Genomic DNA, 16,452 nt, shown 5'->3' with positions numbered 1-16,452 from the left:
ATATAATAGAGAGCTCTGCCATCATAAATCACTTTGTGGGGAATGCAACAATTTCTTATTGGAGGTCACCAGAGTTAGCAGCAAAATCAATTCCAATCAAATGACAGAGCTGCTGTGTACATCAGGAGACTGCAAAGGAATTAATGCACTCATGTATTTGCTCACTGGGCATGCCTAAATGAAACATTAGCAGTTTGTGTGAGGATGAAGATGTCTTGCATTACAGCCAGCTCATGTGCTCTCGTGCCAGGCAGTCCAGGTTGCTGCTCCATGGAGACTGGAGGAGTTTACATTTAGAAAATGTAAACTCCTCCTTTTGGCTGGAGAACACATGGATGGTGTTTCTCCACTGCACCGACCAGGAGCCGGTTTTGGAAATGTGAGGAATTGCTCTCCCAGTTAAATTCCTTCTTTGGGCAAGAAAAGCTCAGCCCTGAACTTTTCAGCATATTTTTCACGTTGTCTAATTAATACCCACAGAGCAAAATTGCTGCAGTGGGTGTTGTCAAAGCCATTTCTGCTTCCTCTACAGCTCCAGTTCAGAGTCTGCTATCTCATAATTCTGGTTAATGAGCAAATCTAAAAGAATATTTTCCTTCTTCAGTGGAACCAAAACCTGGCACAAGGATAAGCTGCACAGAGGCGTAGAATGATTGGTCTTAAACTTCTTTTCCTCAGTAAAAACAGGATTAGTTCTTTGAAACTGAAAGGTCAAATGTAGTTGAGAGGCAAAACCTAAAAAAGCCTGTTCCTCCTGCTACGCTTTTTCCATTTGGGGAAAATAAATGGACATTGGCTCCTCTGCCCATCCATGAAAAGGGACCACCAGGTGTGTTCAGCACAGACTTGCACCTCGGTGTGCTTGTGCTGCTGCAGAGGAGTCAGTGCCTTACAGTCCCTGTATTTCCAGCCCTTGATTGCTGGTTCATGGAGCAGCAGTGCTGCAGACCTTCTGAGCCACAGCCCTGCCTGGCAGGAAGGTCTCTGAGCAGGGATTGTTCTGGAGTGCCCTGCTCCAAGGAGAAGCTGTAAACTCAGTGACAGGAGTAATTGTAATGGCAAACGGATCAACACTAAGTCAGTTCCTGGCCACACAACTACAGGACGCATTTAACGAGCCAGTGATCTGAATTTAGAAGCAAAAACTCCAGTCACAGGGACTAAATGTAAGTCTTTCCCTGGGTTCTGCAATTACATAAATGTAATTAAAGAACAGATTAGTTATTAGGGGAGTTAAACAAGGCAGGAACTCAGTCCACTTTTTCCTTTCTCTTCAGAGTTAGGCTTCAAGTCCTGCACGAGGGATGTTGGGAACCAAATCTGCTCTTTATTTACACCTGTGAGCTCCACTTGGCCTTCGGCCTGAAATGCCATGAGCAGAACAGAACCACTTTTCCCTGAGCTCTGGCCCCTTGAGCACAGTAACACAATACAAGGGGAAGAAGCTACACAAATTGGATGAAGAAAGCCTTAAACAATTGCTGGGACCCATGGGCTTGCATGAATTAAAGAAAATCACTTTGAGGTGTGCTAGATCCTTCCCTGCACTCCACATCACAGGGGATACACCCTGCCATCTACTCATTCCATAAATAAGCTCAGAGTGGATCAAGCTAATCTAAAGCATTCCCGAATTTCTGGTAGGTACCTGGTAAAAATGTAAATGAACCTAAAACTTGATAATATCATTATATAGTATGAGTTATACTTTATACACTTCTAAATACAGGCATTAAGTATAGAGCTATTAGATTATAAATCACAGAGGCACACAAATAATGTTTCAACGCTAATGGGTGACTAAAGTGAAACAAATTCACATTTAACAACTACAATGGGGGAACCTTTTCCTCCAGTTACTGTTAACCCCTAAAGTTCTGCTTTGCTTGCGAATTTGGATTGCTCTGAAGGCTGGGAGAAAGCTGTGCTTAGAAGCAGGCTGTTGGGAATGGTTCAGCACAGGGACAAGGCAGAGGCTGCTGGAGCTGACTGATGGAGCATTCCCTTGCACGTCTCAGCAGCCAGGGCAGCCAGGCTGAAGCCCCACTGTGGTGCCTCGTGCCAACAAAAAGCTGATCATTTCTGCTGCAGTTAACCTGACTTGTGTGGAACCTTCATGACCTGCAGCCTGCTGTACGGTGCTTTGCTGGAAAAGCCGTGCCTGATGTCTCCTGCTGTAACACAGTAAGCTCAGCGTGGGTTCTGCAGAGCGGCAGATCCAGCAAATCCAGCAGCGTTTCCTGTGCTGGATTTACCTCTGGCAGAGAGGGTACTCAGACTCAGCCACTGTAACTCCTCATGTGATGCATTATTCACAGTAATGGATTTATTCTTAATCCCATCAGCTTCATCGCCAAAGAAATGGGATGGGCCTTTTGAGGGAAGCTGATCTTCAAGATGTTCACAAAAACTGTGCTGAGAATTGCCACGAAAAGTATCGATTGAAGGTTTGGTAAAGCTTTCCTTCAAAACTGGGCCTAATTTTTTTTAATCTTCCCATAACACATTTCTCTCGGGTTTATTTTGATCTACGTAATGCTCTTTAGTTTTTCCACCACTGATTTCCAAGAGGGAAGTTTTGGAAACTGGTAATAATTTTGCTCTTTTTCAGTGTGCAAAGTGCTGCAAATACAGAGTACAAAATGTACCAGGTTTAGCACTGGTGCACAAACCCTTCTAAATTCCCCAGACTTTCTCTGCTAAAGCTATGAGCTCTTTTTCTGCATGGAGATTTTTGGATTTTTGTGGGTGATCAAATCTTTTGCCATCAGCTGCCACTTAGCGGACTTTAATTAGAGATTGCTTACACTTCCAGGTTATATGGGTGAGGTTACAGTACTAAGATCCAGATTACTGTTATTACGAATTACCACACGGTATAACAGTCTAGGAAATAGGATTTTAAATCTAGCTGGGATTTAATAAAACACTTTGGCGGTATTGCCTTGGATAGGATCTCCAAGACCTAGTGGCAGCCTGCCCACCAAACGCGGGGAGTCCCAGCGACAGCAGCACCCTTGGAAACAGCCTGAGCCAGCAGCCGGCCGGGGCTGTGCAGCGCCTCACCGGCACGGCCCGAGCAGGAGCAGCTCGGCTGCGGCCGACAGCAGGGCTCAGGGACGCGGCTCCCCCGCCTCCATCTCCGGCCACCGCTGCTGCCTGCGGACTTGGGTCGCTCTCCTTGCCCAGCTCCTGTCCCCGCCCCGCCTGCCGGTGCCCCTGGGGGAGCAGGGCCGGGCCCGCGGGGCCGGCAGCGGCTCAGGGGCCGCGGCTGAGGGGGAGCTCCCGGCGCGCGGCGCCTGCGGGCGGGAATGGCCGGTCCCGCGGGCGGGCCCTGAGGGAGGGAAATGGCGGCTCGCGCGCGAGGGCGCCTGAGGGCTGGGCTGGGGCGAGCGGGAGGAGCGGCGCAAATTCGAGTTATTTACTTGTGAGAACCTCCGGGGTGAGAGACGGGCACAGGGCGGCTCGGGGCAGGCAAGTATTAAACTGCCCCAAGGAGCTTCGCCGGCTCTCGGCGAGCTCTGGCCTCACAGTCGCGCTGCCCGAGGGACGCTGAGGGCGGGGCGAGGTGCGAAGGCGGCGGCACCGAGCGCTGAGGCGGAGCCCGTCGGGGCGGCACCGCCGAGGTACGGGGCTCTCCCGGCCCGGCAAGGGGAGCTGAGGAGAGGAGAGGCAAGGATGGACGGGATTTCTGCAGTGCTGAAGGTTCGCGTGTTTGGTTAGCCAGGTGGGCGAGTTCTGCGGGTGTCGAGGGAAGGAGGTGCCGTGGGGAGGCCGTGAGGGCTCGGTGCTGAGGGCTCGGGAGCCGCTCCGCTGGGCACAGCCTGGCGGCACCGCAGGGCAGGGCCCTCAGGGCTGCCGGGCTGTGGGGACACAGGGCCTCAGGGCCTCTTGGGGCTGTCTGGGCTGATGTGGTTTCTCTCCCCTTCCCTGGGGGCTGAAATGAGGTTCTTGGCTTCGTGCTGAGGTTTTGGTTCCCTCTTTCACGCTTTAACATGTCCTAACAGCAGAACAGCTATGTCAGAAATGTGGCTGTGTGCATATGAGTTGTAAAATATATTGAGAGGATGCCATGAATTCACATGTTTGAACAGCCTGGTTGGTTCTCCTTCCATTGCCCAGCTGACACAGGCAGTGCTGCCTTCCAGCTGTGGGGCAGCCTGACATCTTCTATTCCAAAATACCTGTGCTCCCTGAAGTATCCCTGAAGTGTTATGGTCCAAGCAGAGTGCAGCAGAAATGCTCCTCTGGTGGGAGCTGCAGCTCCTTGACCACATTCCCTGAACAGTACCCATAACGGAGGAAGGCATGCTATGAAATTGTGAGTATTTCCCATCTTGAACAAGGCTGAAGCTCAAGACTTAATTGCCAAAACGACAATGGTTTCTGTTGTGCAGGGACATCCCCTTCAGGAACTCATGCTCTGGTGTTTGTTTATGCCTGAATGTAAAAAATAAATGCACACAGGGCCACTCAGAATGGCTGTCATGGGAGTTCCCTCCTGTGACAAGGAGTCTAAAAGCTACAGGAACTGAAAATTTAATGTCCATTCTAGTGTGGAAGACTGGCTTCCAGTTAAAGCAGGTGTAGCACTTGATGGAGGGTTTAAAGGGGGAGAGTTTTCTTCATGACTTCTCTGCAGATGTGTGTGGACTGCTTTGCAGTGCCGTGGGTGCTCCCCAGTTTGTGGCTCCCAGAAGCTGTGGCTGCCCCACCCCTGGATGTGTTTGAGGCCAGGCTGGATGGAGCTTGGAGCAGCCTGGGCTGGTGGAAGCTGTCCCTGCCCCTGGCAGAGGGGTGGACGAGATGGTCTTTAAGGTCCCTTCCAACCCAAACCGTTCTGTGATTTCTCCCTGCATGCCACAAAGGAGAAATCCAGCACATTTTCTGGTGTCTGTTGTCCTTTTTGCTTGCAGCAAGGTTTTAATGAAATTCTTCAGGTGCTTTTCATTCAGTTGCTCTGAGACAACATAACAAAAATCTGAACACTTTCTGATAATTAGTGCATGTGCGGGCTGCAGAAAAGCCTTCTTTCACAAGGCCAGGGTCTGAAGCTGACTCTGGGTGGGTGTGGAAGAATCACAAACCCAGTGCAGTGAGGGAACTTCTGCACAGGCTGAAGAGCAATCCTACAGGAAAGCAGTGTTGCTGGCTCTTGGATTTCTGACTTAGCGCTCAACTTCTTCACTTCAGGGATCCTGAAGTTCCTCCAAAAACGGGCAGAGGCACTCAGGCTGTGCGGAGTCACCGTGTTCCTAGTACAGAATTATCAGGTGTGTCTGTTCCTGGACTTGGTACAGTGTGGGAGGGTGAAATGAGCCGGGGTGTGAGGGCAGGGAAGGCGAGAGAGAAGAAGGAAATGAGAGCAAAGAGAAACAGAGCTGTGAGCACCCATTGCTCTGCAGCACTGCACAGGCTGCAGCCACAGCTGAGTTTTTCCAGGACTCATCCAGGCACACGGGTGTTGAACTGAAACACTGGCACACATCTGGGTGGGAGCTGTGAATGACGTGTTACCTGTGCACTGTAAGTGCAGCTCTGCTTGGTTCTGTTCATCATGCAGAAGGTTTTTCTGTAAGACCCTCCCTCATTTCCTGGGAGAATCAAGTGCAAATCATGTTGATTAACCTCAAGGTGTTGTATGTTCAGTGCATGTGAATTTTTAAAAAGCTTAGTGCTTTGGGAAATCTGTGACTGTAGACTTAAAACTTCTAATCAAACAAAAAAAAAAATCACCTGGCTTTTCTGTATATAAGTGGATGCTTATAGACATAAAAACGAGTTGCATGTGCAGCTGGATGACCTTTAGCATCACCAGCAAACCCCAGTGCCTTGAGCAGGTGTATGGAAATCTGATGACAGATGAGTAAAAATAGCCATGTTTCAGCATGGATGAAACAAAGTCTTCCAGGGTGGGGAGGAAGGCAGAGAAGGTGAGGAGAAAATGATAATGTTTCTTGGAAATGACAGGCTGCCCTAGCAGGAACTTCCAGCTGAAATCCTGGCCCGAGGCCCTTGTGGAGCATGGATGTTAGACTCCAGCCAGTCTGCTTTTGCAGAGCTGTCACCAGCAGGGAGCACTGAGAAGTGTCAGCCAGCATCAGCCAAGGGAGCAGGGAGTGCTCCAGCTGAATCCCTGCATTCCCATCCTCTGTACAGGGATGGCACAGCAAACATTGCCCTGGAGCAGCTCCTTCAGGCACAGGGCAGGGTGGAAGTGGACACACTGCCTGGCACTCCTAAAGGCTGGGGTCATTAACTAAAAACTATTTAAAATTATTTTTTAAAATTACCTATTTTGCTGTCTTTGCTGTGAGGTTTCTTCTGGTTTTCCTATGGATGTTCACAGTTCGACATCAGCAAAGTGTTTGGAATGAGATTAAGTGAGGAACACGGGATTAACCTTATCCCTTGTGCATGGCTGGTTCAGTGTAGAGTGTCTGGTTGATGAGATGTATTCAAATTTGTGTGCATATCATGTTTTCCTGTGTCATTTTTAGAAGGACAGAAAAGCTGTGCTCCTGCTGTAGAAACTTGGTTTTCCTGCTTCTGAACCAAAGTTAAAGGGGTGGGAATCCTGAGGAGCTTTTTTGCACGGTGAGGTTCTGAAAGGTGAGTCTTGCTTGTTGAAGACTATCAATTTTCTCAATAATCTGAAAAGCATTTCAATGTTTTTGTGCTTGGCTTAGCAGAAAAAAAATAAAATTGAACATCACATCAGCTTTGAGCACATTCTAACCTTCAGAATTTTTAAACAAGTGTTCTTCAGGGCAAACACAGTTCTGCACAATGGTACAAAAGCTTCCACGGGAGTCTCCTGTTATTTCAGACCTTCTACTGTGGCATTTGGAAAACCTGAAGACAGTCTGGTTCCATGGATGGAAAAATGGGGAAAATGTGAGAAAGGGGAACTTAGATAATTTGGAATAAATAACCCAAATCTGGGATAGTAGAAGGAAAATCAAATAAACAAAGAAAAACACACCAAAAAACCCCAAACCAACTAAACAAATTTTCTACAAAAATACAACGAACTGATCAAGGAAAGGAACAGAAAAAACAAACCCTGAACTTCCTCCGAAATCAAGTTGTTGAGGTGCTTGAACAAGATTAGAGAGCAGCATAAAAGCAGGTATTTTATAGAAGCGATCTATCAAAGAATGAACAGGAATGAAGAAGAAAATGCTTTAAACTTGAAGGAGAAACAATTTTTTCAGAAACCTGAGGATGTTTCTTCACCTATGCAGAACTAGTGAGCGTCTTCAGTCAGAACACTGTGGGCAAATATGCATGGAGCATTCTTCAGTGCAGTGAAAATGGAGTGTAGAGAGTATTAAAGTGTTTAACACAATCATTTCCAGGGATTTATACAGCATTTAGTCTTTTATGAAATGACAGACTGATAAAACTACTTCTGACAAGAGTGCTTCATGTACATTGGTAACTCTCGGGGATGTAATTGCAAGGGTGCAATCCTGCTTATTCTTGGGGAAAAAGAAAATCTGTTTTACTTGGAGGGAATAGGATTACATTTCCACAGAGCCAAGAGTAGCTGGTGTGTGCTAAATGAACCTGCAACACAGCATAACGGTGAAAGAAAACAGTTCATAGAACATCAAAGAACACTGAAGTCATTGTTCAAGTTTTATTTGTTCCTACATCAGTTTTCAGTAGAAAAACTTTCACTTCTCTCTGCTCTGAATGCACCGTCAGCTTTCTGCAAGTCTTGTGAGTAAATAAAGCTCATTTGCCTCGGAACTCCTTTGCAGAGGAAGTTTTCATCCTGGCTTAAGGCCGGATGTTATCAGGTGAGGAGCAGCCTCCAGTTCTTTACAGGTAAGAGTGTGCCTGCTCAGACATGCAGAAGCCTTCAAGTTAAAACCCACAACGCTTGATATCTCACTGCTGTAATGCTGGAGGAAAACTGAAGGGAGCTGTAAATAATGTGAAAATGTGGGACTGTTTGTATGTTTTTATATCTGTGTGTGAATTAGGGATTTTGGCTGGAGGGTGCTGTACAGCAGTGCTTGCTGCAGTGGAATTAGGAGCTCACCCAGGGACGATTGAGAAGTTCCAGGGGGTGTGTGGGTGCAGCTTTATTCTGCAGTAGTTTGAAAAAGCTCATTTTTAACTGGAGAGAAGCTTTGCTCACAGCAGCAATCAGAAGCAACAGGAAAGCTTCACCTGAGGTGCTGCTCAGCCACTTCCTTCCCCTCCCTTCCTCTCACCTCTCTTGGTTGTTTGGAGCAGTTATTCTTCCGTGCTCCCCCTTGGCCTCCTCTACACCCTGTGTTCTCACTATTTTGTGCTGTTTATTCATTTGCCTCACTGAGATGATCAAAAGCAGAACAGGAATTACTGCAACATTCAACTTCCCCAGAAAATCAGCTGCAGGGGATGGAAAGGGGCTTAGGGGTGTTCCAGCAGGAGCTCTGCTGTGGTGCTTGTAGAAGGGGTAGTGTGTGAAGACGTATGGAGAGAGTTTGGGTGAAGAAAAAGGAGTTCAGTGTTGTGCAGTGTGGGAAGGATCTTCCCTGGGACACTGCTCAGGTGCGCAGGCAGCAGCTCTGATATCACAGAAGGCAGGCTTGGAGTTTTGACAGGCAAGGCACTGGGAAACTCTCTTGGAGCCCTCCTGATGTTCCCCTGCCCAGCTCAGGGAATGTTCAGCAGCCAGAGCAGTGCTGGTGCTGGTGTGCAGTGGAATGGGGTTCCAGAGCCCTGGTGACCCTGGGGCTTTGTGACAGAGCTGAAGGAGCTGCTGTAACACAAGTGACATTCAAGGTCAACCTTTTGGCATTTGTTTCATTTAAAAGAGAAAAGTGTGAGCAATTCTTCTCCCCAAGTTATTCTAGTGGAAAAGCATTGCTGCTTTAAAGATTAAGTTCCTCACACTGGATATCCATGGATATTTTCCTCCAGGATCATTTTCCTTTGTAGCGAGAGCAAGTTATTTAGCCATTATCAGTAAACAGTGCATCTTAGAAAACTTGATGCTTTTCCTGACACTTTAATCTCTTTTTACATCCCAGAAAGCAAATAGCGTCATGATTTTTCCCGAAGTCTTACTGAGATTTATTTTAAACCCACACAACCAAGCCTTGTAAACAGGTGTTAAGTCCTTTGGTGATGACTCTAAAGCAATGTTAATTTTTTTTTCTGTCAAATTGCTTTTCATCTTACACTAGGATTATATGACTTTCTGTGCCTCATATAGGATTAAATTTTTAACTGTCAGAAAGTTTTTTTTGAAATGATTTGCACTTTTTGTAGTCAGAGTCCACTTGTTCATTAGGTGAAGACCATGTCCCTAACAACAGGCTGGTGCAGGACCCATCATGAACTGCAGATTTTGAAGTGGCTAATTGTAGTCATGGACTGCTTGAGACAGTCTCTTAAGGCATGAAAATATTCAATAGCATTGGGCTTTTGTCTTCATTTCAGTGTCTGTTCTATAAGCTTGCTGAGCATGACTTAAAATATTAAAAAATGACAAGAAAATGAACAGCTCCAGCAGTTAGTCAAATGATGGGAAAACAGCAGTTCCAGTGAAAGCATGAAATATTTTCTGTGGCATCAGAGCCTGGAAAGGCTGGTGCCTGTTTGCTGCTGTGTGGAACAGCCAGAGGCGTCTGTGCTGCTGCTGAGATGGAGACCTCTGCAGCCTCTTGGCTGGCTGCATTTCATTAACTTTTATAAACCTCTTGCCTTCGATAACAGCCAGTGAAACTCCGGCACGATGTCTCCCTCTAGGCCCCAGACAGCTCCAGCTCGCACTAACTCAGCGCTGGAGTTGAATGAAAGACAGATTATTCCGTCACCTGTCAGCAGCTGCGGCAGTCGGGGCAGTGCCGGGTACTTCCAGTGGGAGCGGCGGGGCTGCTCCCGACTCCGCCGGCTCCTGAATCCGCGGGGGCTCCGCGGGGCTCCGAGCCTGCTGCAGGGCCCTGCTTCCCCTCGGCCCCGGCCCTGCGCTGCCTGTGCTCGGGCACACGGGCCAGGAACGAACCTGCGGTGCCAGTGGCTTTGCTGGGGGAGTTCAGGGAGGCACAGCGTGTGATAAACTCAGTGCTGCCTTCTGCACGGGCTGTGTTTGTGTAGGGCAGAGCTGAGCCCCAGCAGGGCACAGCAACCACGAGCACACCCAAACTTCTGCTTGCTCAGGAGCAGACTTCGTGTGATCTTGCTCAGAGCAAAGCAGGACCTGAGCCTTCCAGGCAGTCGACACAGCAGCTCTCTGATGTTCTCCAGCATTTGTTTGTTCTCCTCCTAATGCTCTGTGTTGCATGTGGCACATTGGTACTGATTGAGAAGTGATTGTGGTGACAAGTCCTGATTATCCCTACTCTAAGGAGTGACAGAAACTGTTCTCACAGTGTCCACCCCAGACAGATATGCCTGACTTTACTCTTTTGAACTGATGCAGCTTATTTTATTTTCTAGCAAATGTTTTGGTTTGTTTTGTTGGTATTTATTCTTTTAAAAGCTTCCTAAGACTCCAGCACCTCACTACTTTTTCAGTCTAACAAAGAGTTTGATGCTGAAGGGCAGCCTACTGAAAAGTGTGTAAATGTGTAAATTCCAAAAAGAAAGCCATGTTTCCATGTATTTGTTTTCATGGTGCTTTTTTTTTTTTCAGACTACAGAGCATTATTTCTCCCACACACACAAAAACCCCCAAGTCTGTCATTTGAGTGAAGGAGAGGTTTGTTTCCTTGAGCCTGTCTCTCCTGTTGGGGGAGGTCTCAGCTATTCAGGTCTCAGATCTGAAACAACCTTGTTTGGCAGTGGTTGCCATTGTGTGTGTGTGTGGGGGGGGAGGCTTGTGCTGCTTTGGGCTGGACAGAGGGAGTTTTCCTTGTGGCAGCCTCTGTGGTGCCACGTTTTGCTGTGCCTAGGCCTGGGTGCCTGCCATGGTTAAATTCCAGTTGAGGCCATGCCCAGTTCAGGAAACTGCCTGGATGCTGGGAGCTGGAAGTGTCCTGATTTAATGCTGTCAGTCCTTAAGTTGTAGTTTGCAGAATTAGACAAAAATGCTTCTGTGATTTATTGCACAGCTGCTTATCAGAAAAGGACAAATGTATTTCAGGCTTGCTAAGTAATGTATGCATACAGCAAGCTGCTCTGTCAATGTCGCATTAATTATCCCATAATATTGGACTTAATTCCTGGTGTAAACTTAGATGTGCATTCCCTTGCATCATAATAAATCATGTAGTAAGCCATACCTGTTACTGTAAAAATGTTTCTAGTAAAGCTGATCCCCCCAATTAGCTGAGAAATGAATAGGAAGAGATTTCCCCTGTCCTCTATTTATTTCCTCAGGCTTTGGAAATTTATTTGATTCAGTTGGTTGGACAGACTTTGCTGTTATTAGCACCAACATGGGATGGTTTTGTTGCAAAAGTAGCAGTCCAGTTAGAAGATTCCAGCTTTCTGTTTCTGGCCTGGACTTCAGGAAAGAGATGAGCTATAATTATTGCATCCAGTTTCCCTGATCTTTATCAGGATTCTCTGCAGCTAACTTTACAATAACTGTTTCTGTTTTGAAAACCTCTTTGTTCAAATGAATCCTTCAGATTTTAATTCTTGTTTTAAAAAACCCTAAACAACAACAGCAACAAATCATAAAAACCAAATGGTGTCTTCTGGGTATTTATGAAGTGAGAGAAAGCATCATAACTTGCTGTTGCTCAGCTGGAACAAACAGTGAAAATTATCTTAATCTAGTTTTGGTCTTTGTTTTATGCTTGGCAAATAAAAGAAATAGAACAAAAAGAGACAAGTTATAAGAAGTGCTGGCTGCTCTGGGATTTATTTTCTTTTGCAGTTGAAAACTAGTAAACCTAGTTACCATCTGACTATCAAACACCTGTAGTCTGTCAAAATATTGTAGTACAAAATAAGATGGACAAGCCATTGCATCTGATGAATGGGAAGAGGGAAAGGAAAACCAGGTTAGAGAATCATCAGAGAGAAAAGGAGGAATAGTTTGTTTTCTGGCAACTTTCTCACAGTACACTGCAGTCCAGAGATGCTTCTCTCTAAATTCATTGGATGTGACAGTGATGTGAAATTTTACAGCTTGTTTTACAAGCTTTCCTTTTTGTTCAGACAGTCTAAAGCTCTGCTCATGACAGCAGGGGGAAAAACCCAGGAGGTGATAGGGCTTCACTTCCAATTGGTAATTTTGCATTTGTGCTGGTGTTAGTGATGAATAGCCCAGAGCTGTTATTGTAGATGCTGGCGTGGCTTTTCTGCTGCTCACTCTCCTTCAGCTGGTAGGTGCAGAGGGACCATCAGGGCACAAGTTTTAGCTCTCACTGTGTCTAGCTCCACACTTGTTTAAAACCATCCAAATAATTTCCTGGTATCAGCAGGTGCATTTCAGGAATTTGCCAAATAACTTCAGACAGCAAAGGCTTTTGGGCAATGCCTTCCGTCCACGTGGCTTTAGGTGCAATATCTGAGTCAGAGAAGTCACAGTTCAGATTATGTTCTGAAGAGAGACAAACAAAAAAAGCATCCAAAACACTACACCACCACCCACAAATTAGACAAAGAGGCTTTAAAAGTACCCTGTGTTTGGTGTAGAATTCCTCTGTTTTAAAAATGCTTTCTCATGACCTCTTGACTCAGTCTCTGCAGAAAAACCTGCCAGGAGTACCCAGCTGACCCTGATGCTGCTTTCCAGAGCAGAACTTACTCCCTGAGCAGTGAGGCCCCAATGTCCTGTCTGCGTCTGCTCTTTCTGGGGTCAGCCCACAGGAAAGGACAGTGGCTGGAGGGCTGTGCTGTGTCCCAACACAAGTCCTGCTCCCAGTGTCCTGGAACATGGTTGGTCAGGTTGAGGTAAGTTCTGTTGGCTGTCTCTGAGGTGATCTGTGGTGTGATGGTCGTTGCACAGCGTGCCCTGTGGAGCAGATCTCTCAGGGCTGACACCATCTTGTGTGCACCTTTCCTTCAGCTGGGGAAGCCCACACAGCTGAGGAGTCCAGGTTGTTTGCTGCTGTGTGTACATTTTTGTCATGTGCTTCTCTTCTTCACCGTGGCACTGACACTGTGAGACAGGATGTGATTAATGAGCAGACAGATTTGTTTTAGGAATGGCTGAAATAGTTCATGTCCCCTGGTTACGGTACAAGGAAATCATCCCAGCAGATCTGGCAGGACATGCTTCATTCATCTCTTAAGGCTCATCATCTGAACAGGCTCACAGAAACATGCCAGGGAATGCCTTAAGAACATGGCAGCTCATTAATCATGTAGTTCTGCAATAAAAATAGACATCAAGTGCATTAATTATTCCTCAAACAGTTACATTTGTTGAGACTTTCTCTTAGCTAGTGTTGAAAGATGGCTAATTTTCCAGAAATAACACTCACTTTGCCTCATTGTTTCCAAGTAATCAGTAAAGTTTTAACAGAAAAATATCTTGAATAATAAACATGTCAATATAGATTAATGTGCTTGAAATTCTCAGTCGCATTCTGTGCTGAAATAATTACTCCTTTAAAATGGAGCAGGTAAAGGTTATTTGCCTTCAATGTTATTACATGATACTGCTGTTAGAACTACACCACAGTCGTATGGAATAAAAGATGCATAATTCAGAATGGGGAACAGCTGCTGGGCCAGTGGTTCCTCTTTTGAGATACCTTTATAAAAAAATTCCTTTAATCTTTTCCCTGGATGCTAATTTACCTCTAGGAACTCTCACAGGAAGAGTAAACAAGGTTTAGGAAAGGTGGTGATGGGGCTTGTGCCCTTAAAGCACTGTGGGTTTTTCCCCTTGTGAGTCAACAAGCCTTGTAGCCAAGCTAAAGTTAGTCTCCTTCATTGGAAACGCAGCCTTTAAGGTAATAACTCAGCAGAGCACACTGGTGTGCACCAGAGAAAGTTTAAAACCCACATGTCAAGGAAAGAACATGCTGTGGGCTGGTAAGCTTTGAGCAGGTCTTCTTAAACAGTTCAGGGATTTTGGTGAGTCACTGGGGGCAGAGCTTGGTGCAATTTCTGCTTAGGCTTTATTTCTTAGCTAGACTTTAAAACTTGAAGAAAAATAAAATCAGATGTGTATAGATAAATTTAGATAAATTATAGAATTGATACAGAGAAAAGTAAAATTAATATTGAATGCAGAAATGTATTAAGAATGTAGGCTTGAACACATTAGACAGTCATCACTGTGCCTGTTGGATATAAATCCCTAGCCCAGCCCTTAATTGTCATTCCTACTCTGTACAGACATCATTTCATGTCATGAAGTTTGTAATCCTTTCGCCTGTGGCTTGAATAAAAGGCAGGATTCCTTCTTTTGGCTCTTACTGTCTTCATGGCATTTCTTTCAGTAGCATATTCTGTGTTTAATGAGGCTCCGAGGTGCACAATTTAAAGTGACATCCTGTTTTCATGCCAATTACTGGCAAATGGCCAAAAGTTCCAGGAATTTACCCTAAATTCTGAGAACCAGCCTGGAACAGGAGAACAGGTTTGGTTTTCTGGGACTTGTGTATGGCACTGGTGGCACCTCACCCACCAGTGAGATGGGTGAGGTGCCACCAGTGCCACTGGAGCTCGAGGTCTGGCTTGGCAGCCGAGCTGGCTTTGCTTGCAAAGAAAGAGACCACTCAGGGTGAAGAGGCAAACTGTCTGCCAGCACCAGGCATGAGCAGGTGCCCTGTCACCAAGGTGAAATCTGGACTAATAAATTATTGGCAAAGTGCTGCAACTCATTTGTGATTGATTTGATACAAACTTTCCCATTTACTTTTTTTCTTCTGAACCTAGGGAAACATTTCCCTTCATTTTCTGCTTTTGATGATTTATCAGTCGTGCTTTTGAGTCCAGGTATTTAGATAATAGTGAAAAACTCTGGAGTAGGTGATCCTGGCTCCTGCCTGATAAGAGAAGCTGTTTGTTAGTCTGCAGTACCAATATGTATGAGTTTAGTGAAGAAAAACAAAGGGAAATGTGGATGCATTGACGTTTCCCTCTGGCTTTTTCTCCCATATTCTTTGAAAATAATATCTTTCAGTACCAGAACTGTGAACTGTGGAGGGGTCAAAAGGACTGGGGGTGTATCAACCATGAGAGCAGAGGATAAAGAAACCAAAATGAACTGAAGGGATTGGAAGATTAATCAGATTTATTTCATTTTAAATCACTCAGCCCTGATGCTGTAACATGAAAAGCCCAACAGAAGAACAGAAGCAAGAGCAGTGGGCAGAGCACAGCACCAGGAATTAGCCAAGGCACTGGGCCACGTTAGTGGGGGGTGTGTGTAAATCTGGATTTGGTGCTCCTGCCTAGGCTGTGGTCCCTTGGATTCAGCACTGATTTCTGCTGGGAGTGAAGGAGACTTGTGCTCTGTCCCTCTGAACACCTGTCAGGAGCCATTTGGATATCTCATAGTTACAGGACACTGTGCTATGGACACGAAAGTTTATTTTGTGAATTCATTCCGAAATCCAACAAGACAAAGTTCAAAATGCAAATCTTGCATAAACTTGTCTGGCAGTGACTACACAGAGCTGTTGCTGTGATGGTCCCTTTTTGCTTTAAGCAGGACATAATGAATTCAAACACAGAAAAATTACTGTATTAATGCACTAGGAACAAATTTAGATACTTCGTGTGAAATCAGTGAAACTGGAGATGTATTCCCATCATACTGCCTTCATCAAATTCCTTTGTAAATAACCTCTATTTTTTTTTTTTTTTTAGATTCAGGTGGTGTTGAATATGACCCAATTTAAATACATAATTTTTACTGTTTCACGGTAGAAGCCTGGAGATTCAATAGTGTTTTCCTCTACACTCTAAAACAGTGTCCCAGTTTGGTATCATTGTGTACTGTAAATTGATGTATATTCCTCAGGAATGGCTGCAGATATTCAACACTTGGTAAGTGTGATCGGTAGGATATGAAAGCACTGGATGATTCCTGGAGGTAAGGAATGTGTTTGTTTTATGAGGCAGTAATGCCTGTCAGCTCCAGCCTGTTGAAAGGCTCTGTGTTGCTAATTTTAAGCTCAGGTGAAAGTTTTCTGTATTTTGATGTTGATTAATACCTAATTTTCATAGATTGTGAATTCATAGTAATTTCATTTTGTAATAGGCATCATGCAAGTTGAAGGAGACTGATTTATTTCTTTTATGATTTGTTTTCCTTGTGCAAAATGCAAAGGATTCTGAAAAGCAGAGATAATCACTGTACATTTGTATGTTAATGCTCCCAGGTGATCATCCTGAAAGACTGAATGTGGTTAACACCTTGAATCATAAACTGGGGAAAATGCACAACACTTGACAGGGAGGGAAATTCTGATACAATGTGAAAACATCTGGCCAGGAAATTATTTTCCAAACGCTGAAAATCATAAGCAATTATCAAGTGTTTTACCTGACTATACTCATAACTCTGTTTAGTGACACTTGAACTGATATTAT

At 45.3% G+C, this 16,452-nt stretch overlaps 2 long non-coding RNA genes across 5 annotated transcripts in view; one reads left to right on the top strand and one right to left on the bottom strand.

The window, feature by feature from the left end:
* The window catches only part of LOC135298466 (uncharacterized), a 47,116-nt gene extending 43,578 nt beyond the window's left edge, over positions 1-3,538 (bottom strand). Inside the window, exon 1 of the long non-coding RNA XR_010360443.1 lies at positions 3,426-3,538. This is a non-coding gene — a long non-coding RNA (uncharacterized LOC135298466). The remainder of the gene's footprint in view (positions 1-3,425) is intronic.
* Positions 3,539-3,599: 61 nt separating this feature from the next.
* On the top strand, positions 3,600-16,026 carry LOC135298468 (uncharacterized). 4 transcript variants are annotated; one of them, XR_010360454.1, is made up of 6 exons: positions 3,600-3,727; positions 5,194-5,273; positions 6,501-6,612; positions 6,760-7,836; positions 12,640-12,852; positions 15,727-16,026. It is a non-coding gene; the product is annotated as an uncharacterized LOC135298468 (long non-coding RNA). The 4 variants fall into 4 exon arrangements; XR_010360453.1 differs by lacking the exon at positions 15,727-16,026 and having other exon boundaries at positions 3,602-3,727; positions 12,640-14,429; XR_010360452.1 differs by lacking the exons at positions 12,640-12,852; positions 15,727-16,026 and having other exon boundaries at positions 3,602-3,727; positions 6,760-9,841.
* Positions 16,027-16,452: the final 426 nt, after the last annotated feature.

Source organism: Passer domesticus, chromosome 4, assembly GCF_036417665.1.
Source record: "Passer domesticus isolate bPasDom1 chromosome 4, bPasDom1.hap1, whole genome shotgun sequence".
In the NCBI taxonomy this organism is placed as follows: Eukaryota; Metazoa; Chordata; class Aves; order Passeriformes; family Passeridae; genus Passer; species Passer domesticus.
The sequence above is the reverse complement of the archived record's forward strand: the minus strand, read 5'-3'. Positions and strand labels throughout refer to the sequence as shown.